The 11676-nt window shown below is 43.1% G+C and overlaps 1 long non-coding RNA gene across 1 annotated transcript in view; it reads left to right on the forward strand.

Annotated features, from left to right (window-relative positions):
* The window catches only part of LOC309346403, a 308888-nt gene that overhangs the window by 26261 nt on the left and 270951 nt on the right, over window positions 1–11676 (forward strand). The window lies entirely within an intron of this gene.

Here is an 11676-nt window from a genome sequence, read left to right on the forward strand (position 1 = left end):
TGCTTGGCAGGGGGTTGGACTCGATGGCCCTTGTGGTCTCTTCCAACTCTATGATTCTATGATTCTATGATTCTATGTGTTGTGTATTGAGTCAAATGATTTTATATCTGTATTATTATTGTCTGTAATTGCATTAGGGTAAAGTAACTGCCTTTTGGTTCCAGAGGGTACAGCTACTATTGGTTCATTTAAGCTGCTGTATTTGGATCCTCTGTCTTATTGGTTGCCTCCAAAAGGCAGGACTGTGAGTGCCTGATATTGTTCCCTCCAAAATGTATCCTTTCTAGCTAGTTCCCTGTCCCTATAAATGTAGCTCTCCCCTCTTCAGGTCTTAGCCTTGTTGCTTTAATAAAGAAGTGTTACTAGAGAACTGTCGCCAGCATATTATGTCAAGAGAGCTGAAATCACAAACCCCACGTCACAACACAATGATTCTATGATTCTATGAAAAAACCCCCAGGGGTAGACTTTGGTGATATGGCGCCCTGAGCTAGGAAACAGCAGGGCTTGAGCTGACCTCTTTGAATTCCGAGGTGCCAGGAGAGAGCCCAGCTTCCATCTACCATAAGGCCTATTATGGGCTGGCATTGAAGTTACAGTGGCCTCTGCCAAAGCTGGCTTCTTCAAAGTACATTTGCAAGCCATTCTGAGGCTGCCTACCCAGAAGCTTAAAAATGGTTACAACTTCTTCTTTTTTTACAATTATATTTTATTGTTTCAATATTTTAAAAATCATATACAGTCAGAACACAATTTTGACTTTTCTCTTAATTTTCGTCAACTTCCCACCCTGTTTTCCATGGAGTTGTTGTTTCTCTCCTGCTGCACCCCGTCTTCTGTTTGTCAAATCATAACCCCAGTATTATAATCCAATTACTTACGTTGCTCATAGCTCAAATCCTCCTTACGAGTTCAGCGTACTATAATCCGAAAAAGGCCTATTTGCCCACAAAACTGCTAATTTTGCCAGTTCTGCATAGTCCATTATCTCACTTATCCCTTCTTTGGAACTTCTTTTTCCTTCCATTTCTGCGCATATAGAATCCTAGCTGCTGTTGTTACATATAGAAACATCTTTAACTAATTATATCAAATAGCAGGTCACCACAACCAAAAACTGCAGTATCTAGCTCACCATTGCAATGATAAACTCTAAAAATATAATTGAGACAAGACAATTAATCAGAAATTAATCAGAAACTATTCACTTTGGTTATTGTTAGTGGCTGTGGACATGCCATAACATTACAGCACATGACTCCTTCCCCCCGAGAATCATGGGAACTGTAGTTGACCTCTAAACACAGTGCTATAGGTCCCAGTGCAACACATGCCTGGCTTATCCTAGAGATCACTGTGTTGAAAATTTGCGATGCCACTTGAGCTTAATATTTACCCTGCAATGCCAACCACCTTTGCCCAGGACAATGTACGACACCCTGGACTCAGCTCTTCAAAAATTATTAGAATTTGGACTAAGAAACAGGAGAGTGTTCTGGAAGGAAGGATATTTTAAAATGACTGGAAGATCAGAATTATGAAATGGGGGGGGGGAGGAATATATTTAAAAAACTCTTCCAAAAATCCCTTTAAAAGAATCAAGTCTTTTTAAAAAAAAGTCCTGAAAAGTATTTAAAAGAATCCTTTCCAAAAAATTAAAAAATTGTACCGTAGCCCCTTAGAGGTAGGTAGTTGGTCTACCTAGCTGAATCTGGGGGGAAACAAGAGAGAAGAACGCAGGAACAAGTGAAAGAAACTTTCTCCCGACAGCGAGAACATGGAAAGGCCTCCCCAAAATTTTTAGTTTGGAATGTATAATTTGCTTTATTGTTTGTATTATGATGTGGCAAGAATTGATTTGATTTGTTATCATTGGAATGTTACTAATGGAGAATTAATTTTAAAAATATTCAATCCATTAAGAAGTTCTTAGTTCATCTTCGATGAAGGTTTGCCGGATCATAAATCAGCAAATATAATGTCAATAGAAAAAGAGATGAGCAAGAGGTCTCCTTTCCACTGACATCATCATTGCATTCTGTTGTCATAGTGCTGTGACCTCATGTCTCCAGGGGCTTGGGGGCCCTTAGCAACGCTGGTACACAGCGACCTCCATAGAGAGTGAGTGTGTTTTCTTTTTCTCCCCCAAGTCAGTGTGGTATATTTAGTTTTAACTTGACATTTGTGTTCCCTTTTAATAAGAATAAGAATGAGAATTTTTTATTTGTATCCTGCCCTCCCCGGCTGAGACCGGGCTCAGAGCGGCTAACATCATAAAAAAACCCCAGGAAGGACCTTTTAGGCAGAATTTTGTTCCAAAGCCAGAACCATTCAGCTCTTTCAGGGGTTGGCCAGGGTAAAATGTAGAAATTGGAGACAGAGGCCTGTTCAGAGCTATTTGTGGTGGTATCATTACTACTCATGGAATTCCTTACTAATTAAAGTCTCCCTGATTTCACAAGAGGAATAACCATGCTCTATATAGCTCATGTCTGGGAAAAGGTGGCATTTTCCCAAGGTCTTACCATGAGGGTGCAGTAAATGAGAATTGGCCCTTAACAGCTTGCTTGGTTCCCTCCCCTGTACGTTTTAGGCTCACGTTCCCTTTTTCTCTGGGATGCGGTGTAGGCTGTGATTTGGGCTGACTTCCCAGAGAGCCTCTGTTGTAAATAAAAATGGCCCTTTTTCCTTATGGGGTATCCAAGAGCCCATATAGAGTCCTTACATGGGTTCCTTATTGGTAGGAGAAGATAACAGAGGCCAACCAGAGAATATTGAGAAGCAAGGCAGCTAGTAAGCTTGATCTTTATTGATCTGTTGCAACAGGGTGCTCCCCTCACCCGCAGGAGAGACGAGGAACCCAGAACAATGGTGCGCAAGGCCTTACATGGACTCTTGAAATTGCCACCCTGTAGACCAAGACCACCCCTGGAACATCATACATACATCACAGAAGGGGTGTAACCTAAGGCCACCCCTCAGATACATCACACCTACATCACAGAAAAGGCGGCCTAAACAGAAATTTAATGTTGTTTTTGTCCTTGTTTATCTCCTGTCTGGCAGGTTACTTGATTGAATTGCCTGGGGAGCCTGGCCAGTCTTTTGTAATGATAAATAGTTCCTGAGCCAGGTCACAGGCTCACCCTATTCAAACACAGACATACCCTTAAGACAGGATTTGTGAAGGAAAAGACAATGGGGAGGCTTTTCCAATTTGACCTTGCAGAGAAAACATTTGCTCAGTTTAGGAATCAAAATGGCTTCAGGTCCAGTTAAAAAAGATTTAGAAATATGGTCTAATTTGAAGCTTTCCTTGTTGGGTCGAATTGCAGTTATAAAGATGAATGTATTGCCAAAAATGTTATTTTTGTTTCAAACTTTACAGATTGTGGACAAGATGGATTGCTTCAAGAAGTGGCAGAGAGAAATCTCTAGATTTGTCTGGCAGGGCAAAAAGCCCAGAATAAAATTTAAAATATTAACTGATGCGAAGGAAAGAGGGGGGTTTGCCCTGCCGGACTTTAAACTTTATTATGAATCAGCAGCATTCTGCTGGTTGAAAGATTGGCTGCTTCTTGAGAACACTGACATTTTGGATTTGGAAGGCTTTAATAATGCTTTTGGATGGCATGCATATTTGTGGTACGACAAGGTTAAAGTGCACAAAAACTTCAAACACCATATTGTCAGGAAAGCATTGTTTAATGTCTGGATTAGGTACAAAGATTTATTGGAAAATAAGACCCCAAGGTGGTTGTCACCCATGGAAGCAAAGGCTCTGAAAAGACTCAATATGGAGGCCAAATGGCCGAAGTATTGGGAGATATTAGAACAGGAAGGAGATAAAATGAATTTGCAGAGTTTTGAGAAATTAAAAGACAAAGTGCGAGATTGGCTTTATTATTATCAAATAAGGGAGGCCTATAATTTGGATAAAAAATTGGGCTTCCAGGTAGAAAAATCGAAACTGGAGACAGAATTGTTAGAACCTAAAACTAAGATCCTTTCAAGAATGTATAACTTGCTGTTGAAATGGAACACTCAGGATGAAACAGTTAAACAGCCATGATTAAATGGGCACAGGACATAGGTCATAACATTTTGTTTGCTGACTGGGAAAAATTGTGGACCACCGGTATGAAATTTACGGCATGTAATGCCCTAAGAGAGAATATTATGAAAATGATCTATAGGTGGTACATGACCCCAGTCAAGCTTGCTAAAATTTATCACCTGCCTGATAACAAATGTTGGAAATGTAAAGAAACTGAGGGTATTTTCTTTCACCTTTGGTGGACGTGCCCGAAGATTAAGGCTTTCTGGGAGATGATATATAATGAACTGAAAAAGGTATTTAAATATACCTTCCTTAAGAAACCAGAGGCCTTTCTCTTGGGTATAGTCGGCCAATTGGTGTTAAAGACAGATAGAACGTTTTTTATGTATGCGACAACAGCAGCAAGAATACTTATTGCAAAGTATTGGAAGACACAAGATTTGCCCACCTTGGAAGAATGGCAGATGCAAGTAATAGACTGGCAGAACTGGCAGAAATGACTGGCAGAATCCGAGACCTGGGAGAAGAAGCGGTGGAAGAGGACTGGAAGAAGTTAAAGAACTACCTGCAGAAACACTGCAAAGTTTATGAATGCTAAAATGTTGTTGGACATAAAAATAATATGGCATTAGTGATACAGTGTTAAAAAGTATGCAAAAATGCAATAGAAATAGGGTGAAAGACTAAAGTTATATTATGTCAAAAGTAAACAATATGCTAAAGGTGTTTAAACATAAGGAGGAAAGATCGGAGACATAATAGAAGTGATTTTAATAATTAGAAATGAGTTTTTAAAGAGGGTAAGGATTTGCTGTATTTGATTGGACAAAGAGGAACACAAAAAAGGGAGGCGTGAGGAAGTCAAGAAAGAAAGTTTTGTAAACATGAATTTAAAAATTGGAGTTTTTATTTTTTATTTTTTATTTTTTCTTGATGTGTATCTGTGATTGCTTTTGCTGTTCTGTATTTTTCTGGTGTTTCTTCTTTTTCTATAAAAACAAATAAATATATTTTAAAAAAACAAAACAAAATGGCTTCAGGTCGGTCTTCCTGTGCTGATCTTGTATGTGCGCCTATCACACCATCCCATGAGGGGTGTGAGTTGTTCAACTGCATTCTAAATGACATACAGCATTACCAAACCAATAAACAGAATATCCAGTCAACCTTCAGCTGAGGCTCCCACAAATGAGAGTTGTTGTTTTCAACACAACAAAGCCACTTCCGAACCTGGCTTGGAGTTGGGGTTGTGGGTTTCATGCCCACTCCTTGTGCGCGGGGGCTGGTTCCAGCCCCCGTGAGACTGAGGGAATCCCAGCTGCGTCGTCAACCCAGCCAGCCAGTTGGGTGGCTGGGGGGGTGTAGCCTGCCCTATTTAGGGCCGGCGCGGCCGGGGCTCACCCTCTTTTCACCTGGCCAGCCATCCCGCTTTGGTTTGTATTAATGTTGTTTTGTCTCTTGCTTACCTTTTCTTTAGGCTGTGTATCTCAATTCCTTCGGTGATCGATTTTCACTTGGATTTACCCGTGCATCGGTGTTGTGCCTCCCATCAGATTGCCTGCCTCAAGCCCACCCGTGTTCCAGGCAGCCGCTTCGGCACCAGAGCCATTTAGCTCCGAAACAGCAGGGCTGAAACTGCGCTGGAAAACCCCATCGACCGGGTGTTCTGTTCTCTCTGGGTGGCTTCTCTGCAGCGGAGCTTTGCGGAACGCGGTTTGCACGTTCAACGCCAGCCCATCGCCATTTAGTCCTTTTACTTGGAAGCGCACAGCTCGCCCGACAGATCAGGTTTGGCTGGGGGTTCTTATTTCTAGCCGCATTCGCAGGGTGGTGGGGCACCTTTAACGTTTGGGGGGGGCTTGGTGGAGCAAAAGGAGGGAGGCTTAAAAGGACACGTCTTTGTCGCTACCCCTTTGCATTTGGTACTGGCCGCGTTGCCTTTGCGTTCCAACGGTTGCTTCTTCACCATTATACCTTTCCAAGAACTTCAGCCAGACTTCCAGATCGGATTTTACCTCTTTAGATAGGCGAACCCTGTGATGGGGTGACCGCAAGCCTGCTGACAACCTCGCGAGGCAGCCGCAAAATGGGTGGCCTGGGGAAACCACCCGGCAAGCAATGTTCAAATGGCCTAACAACGGCTGAATCTGCCTGAGCGTAACTTTTCTTTTCTTTTTTTTAATGAATATTTATTGGCATTTTCAAAAAACCACACAAAAACAAAAGTAGACAAAAATAACAAAAATACAAAAATCCAATTCTTAAAAAAACAATTAAAAACACATAAAATTTCAGTTACATATTTTCATTTAACTTGTTTCTCAGACCTCCTTACACCTCCCCTTCTTGTATTCCAATTTAAATTATTAACTCAGCAAGTCCTTATTACTTATTTCTCAACTTTAACTTAATAATTTAATTTTAGCATGTTGCTATTTTACTTTTCCTCCTTCCATTTCCTCAATTTATTTTTGCAAACCTTATTTTCATTTAATTTAGACCATTTTAGAAACCAATTTTAACTTATCCAAACTTAAACCTCAATACTTATACATCATTACTCATTCTTAAACATTTTTCCTAAAGTCGACCAAAATTTCCCTTCCACAACTTTCCCAATTTCCATACAGATAGCAAAACAAAATAAAAACAGAGCAAGTTATAATTATATACCCTTTGGATTCCCAAACTCCACCCACCCCTTTCCCGGTTTCAGTCCCCAACAAGTGTCCATCAGTCTCAATATACTGTTTAGCCTGGAGATCTCACATCCGAGGCTCTTAAATCTCTTTCAATTCCTCTCTGCTGGTCTTTTTGATAGTCCTTAATGTTAAACCCCAAATCTCGGAGAGGCTCCGGCCCAACAGGATCCATGTTTCTTCCAGCCAGATCCCCATACTTAAAAGTAAAGTCTATGGGGTACTCCAAATCTTGTTTCATACTCCTTTCAAATCCAAATGTCCCCAAAGCTTCAACTTCCATCTTAATCAAATTTATAATCCGTCGGTCTTCAGATCTCCACACAAGGAGATCTCTCAGTTTTCCGCTCTCCAATTCAGGCCAGACTTTCCACATCAGGTTTTTATTTTCCTTTGTTGCCATCATGTCAGGCCTCAAATTGCAGCTCTCCTTTAACATCTGCAAAATTACAGCTGCTCCTACCTTTCCTTCAGGGGCAACATATATCTCCTCCATATTCTCATGGCTCTCAAGTTTCTCTATTTGTTTAATTGAATGGGCTTCCTGCTTCAAATCCTTATCAGATTCAACAATGTTATTTACTGTTAAGTCCAAAGTTGTGACGTTTATAGCCAAAACATCGATTTGGCCTTGTAACTTTCCCAAGAGAACAAATGTTCTATCCAATTCAGCCTCGATTTTCCCTCCTCCAGCCATTCTTGTAATGTCCCTAAACCCCCTCTAGGGGGATTTTGGTTCCTTAATGTTCCTTTCAGCTCAAATCCAAAAATCAAGTTAGTTTGTATCAGCCCTTCCTTATTTTCAACAAATTGTAACAAATATAACCAGCAGAAACAACAGAAACAAAGTTCTCTTTTTCCTTCTGACAGCTAACTTGACAGCTGTCAAACTCTTCAATACTTCATCAACAGGCTCTCTTGCAGGACGCTCCCGGGTCCGGGGGGGGGGGGGGTGTGGAACTTCAGCTCCCAAAGTTAATCTTTTATCCTCCAGTAAAATTTCTTATAATGTCAGAACGTGAAAGTTAAAGTCTTTTAGAAAAAAGAAAGAAAAGATTCTCTCGACCTTAGTTAGCAGGTCCTTTGCTTTAGGTTATTTACAAAGGGGGGGGGGGCGGACTTCCTTTTTAACCCTTCCCTGCTCGTTCCTGATTCAACAAAATTTTCTTTAAATTCCAATTTCCGTACTACTCACGGGTTGTTACTTTAGAGTCCAATTGTTCCAAGGAAAAAGTCAGCGCTCTCCGACAATGGCTTGCGGCTTCACTCCGCAGAAGGAGCAGTCTACTCACAGCACCGCACCGCACCCCGTCCCCGTTCCGGAGCCTTTAAAAAGGCTCCTTCGCAGATTGGGGGGCGCAAATGGTGCCTGCCGAGTCACCACGCTCACAGGCATCCACGCTTGTGATTTTTAAGGGTCCCCGCGTGGCTGCCGCGGACAAGACCCAATCCTGCGGAGCCGGTTCCCTCCGGAGCTCGGAGGGAATCCGCCATTAGACGATGGCGCTAACCCGGAAGTCCCTGAGCGTAACTTTTCTTAGAGGGAGAAGTTGCTGAATGAGGTCCCTAAGCGCAACCATTTTTTCACTAGGAAGTTTTGAAGTTTGGGCGACTGTGTCCAACTCAATGCCTAGGTAAACCATAGTTGTAGCGGGGCCCTCCATTTTATCTGCAGCCAAAGGTACTCCCAGCTGTCCTGCTAAAGATGTGAAGGCTTCTAGAAGGGCCGAGCACTTATGCCTACTATCAGCTACGAGAATAAAGTCGTCCAAGTAGCACGACACACCCTCAGAGCCTATTCTAAAACGAAGCGCCCAGTCCAAAAAGGTACTAAATGCCTCAAAGGCTGCACAGGCCACTGAGCAACCCATAGGCATTGCTTTGTCTACAAAGTAAGTAAAGGTAAAGGTACCCCTGCCCGTACGGGCCAGTCACGTCCAACTCTGGGGTTGCGCTCCCATCTCGCTTAAGAGGCTGGGGGCCAGCGCTCTCTGGAGACACTTCCGGGTCATGTGGCCTGCGTGACGAAGCTGCTTTGGCGAGCCAGCACCAACACAGCACACGGAAACGCCGTTTACCTTCCCGCTATAAAGTGGAGCCTATTTATCTACTTGCACTTAAGAGTGCTTTCGAACTGCTAGGTGGGCAGGAGCTGGGACCGAACGACAGGAGCTCACGCCACCGCGGGGATTCGAACCGCCGACCATACGATCGGCAAGTCCTAGGTGTTGAGGTTTTACCCACAGCGCCACCCGCGTTCTGTGTCTACAAAGTATGCCCCGTCAGATTTAAAACCCAGCCACCGGAAAACTTCCGGGTGGACTGGCAGGAGTCAGAAAGCAGACTCTATATCACATTTCGCCAGCAACGCGCCTTTTCCAAATTTGCGAATAAGTTTAACCGCTTGGTCAAATGAGGCATACCTCACAGAGCAAAGTTCCTGAGGTATCGCATCATTGACAAACCCTCCCTTTGGGTAGGATAGGTTGTGTTTCATGAGAAACTCACTGGGTGCCTTTTTGGGGACGATGCCTAATGGGGAGATATGCAAACCCTCTATGGTAGGGACAGAAAAGGGGCCGGCTGCCCTCCCTGCCTTAATTTCTTTAAGTATTTTCTTGCGCGCCACTTTGGGCATCTCTCTAACTGACTTCTGATATGGTGGGTCACCTGAATTGGGGGGCAAGGCAACTGGGATCCTAAAACCTAAACTAAAACCTTCCCAGAGAAATAATGCAGCTGTTCTGTTGGGATAGAGATCCAAAAGGGTTTTTAAGGCTCACGTACCCTTTTTGTCTGGGATGCGGTACAGGCCGTGATTTGGGCTGACTTCCCAGAGACATCACATGAGCGGTGTGAGTTGTTCAACCACATTTTAAATGACACACAGCATTACCAAACCAATAAACAGAATATCCAGTCAATCTTCAGTACCTATAAAAGAACTTCAGGGATAGGACCAGAAGCATTAGCCTCATCCTTAGGATCAGAAGCTGAGGCTCCCACTGATGAGTTGTTGTTTTCAACACAACAAAAGGGATAGAGTTTCACTCCTGCATCTGCTGGAGAACCGCCCCCCCTTCCAACTAACTGAAAGTACAACCTGGGAATATACACAGAAGCCCAAATGATTATTTGGAGGCGGAACAGGTACTGCTCGAAGCTGATGGGGTGCGGCTCTTCCCATGCGCCGGCTTCTTGAAAGCGGATCGGTGTCCTGAAGCGACTGTCTGTTGTCCATGCCTTCCCCTTTCTCCGGGGGGGGGGGGGGAGAAGCCAGGGAGTGAAGGAGGTGAGGACAGGTGACCCCCCTAGGGCCAAAGTCACCCCAGGCCTCAAAACCAAATTTCCCCTTTCTCTCGTCTACAACAGCTTTTCTCTGCTGTTCTCTGCTTTCTCACAAGATGCTGCTGCATAAGCAAAAGGTTATTTTTTATCAGTACAAGAAGCCTTCAAAAAGCTAATGAATAGGCTCTGTCAATGCCAGGAATAAGCAGGTCTGGAAACTGAGTCTTATCTCATCCAGTTGCAACACATCTTGGACACGCTGAACGCAAGGCTTCTCAACCCCCTTGGCTTCTCATCCCCCTTTCCTGGGAAGGGCGCCAAGAGTCCCAAGAGTCCCAGGACAGGAGCTTTCTGTTCATGCTCAGGGAAACTCATGAGGCAGGACTCCTGAGGAGGGGGAGAAGGGGGAGGGAACTGGAGGGGAATATATGCTCTGTGCAAATGGCTGTGAACTTGTGCTTGTTTGTGAAGTTATCACACTAGCTCCTTCTACCAAGCCCAGATGATAGAAATAAAGCTCTTTCTCTGAAATTATCCCTTGAGTGCCTGTTTGACTCCCCTTTCCCTCTCCCGGGTGCAATGCTCTTCCCATCCGAGGGCAAAGCCTGAAGAGGCTACAGGAGTTGTGGCATCCTCAGGCACAGAGGTTTTCCAGGTAGCTAGTCCCAGGGTCCACTTCTGCAGGCAGCGCGCCTCCACCCGCACACAAGACAAGCCGCCTGCAGGAGTCGACTCCTGTAAAGTGGCCCAGCAAGGGGAGATCCTTCCAGCAAGGTTTCAGGGCAGACCTTCAGCCAGACCTAGTCTGTCTTGGGATCCACCCATAATGAGAAAACGAAAACAAAACTGTTCACACAAAAGGCAGGCCTTACATCCAGGCTTTTACTGACCGTACATTAAAATACCTTTTCACAAGAGATATAAAACACAGCACCCAAAATTAGGAAGAGATAACCAGGCTGGAATAGTAGATCATGTCAGATCATTTTCCTCCACAAATTTTACAATATTCTTCCGCTGTATCCACTTCCTCCCCCCTTGGATCTACATGAGCTTGCTATTTCCAGGTCTGTCAAATATTTGGTCATCCTTCTCACTCTGAGTAAAAAGACTTCCTCATTTCAATGTTTACAAATAAAAATACAATACCAAATACTTTGAATCATTCCCAGATTCTGTCAATATCCAGGATAATATTTCCCAATTGCTAAATTTCCAGCAATCAAAACTGGAATATCATATTCCAGTCTTAATAGATTACCTAAAAATGACACTTGTTATCCAGAGATTCTATTTATTTTTTAAAAATAATTTTGTATTGATTTTTCCATGGATTCTACTTCTAACAATATATCTTTAACAATTTTTCATATTTCGACCCTCCTCCCCTGGACTTCCCTCGTACTCACATTTTGTTTTATTTCCCTATTGTTCACATTGCGTATTTGATGTTTCCCCAAAATTTCCTCAATACATATAGTCTTATTTTTTGTTGTAGACAGTTGTGATTGTTCACTGCCAATGAGTCCATTTCTTTATGTTGCCTCTTCATATTGTAAATGGTTCCCATTCTCTTTTAAAGTCTTTGTTGTCCTTTTCATGTAATTTTTCTGTTAGTTTTGCCGGTTC

The sequence above is a fragment of the Podarcis erhardii genome (genome assembly GCF_964252035.2).
Source record: "Podarcis erhardii genome assembly, chromosome: 7".
NCBI classification, from domain to species: Eukaryota; Metazoa; Chordata; class Lepidosauria; order Squamata; family Lacertidae; genus Podarcis; species Podarcis erhardii.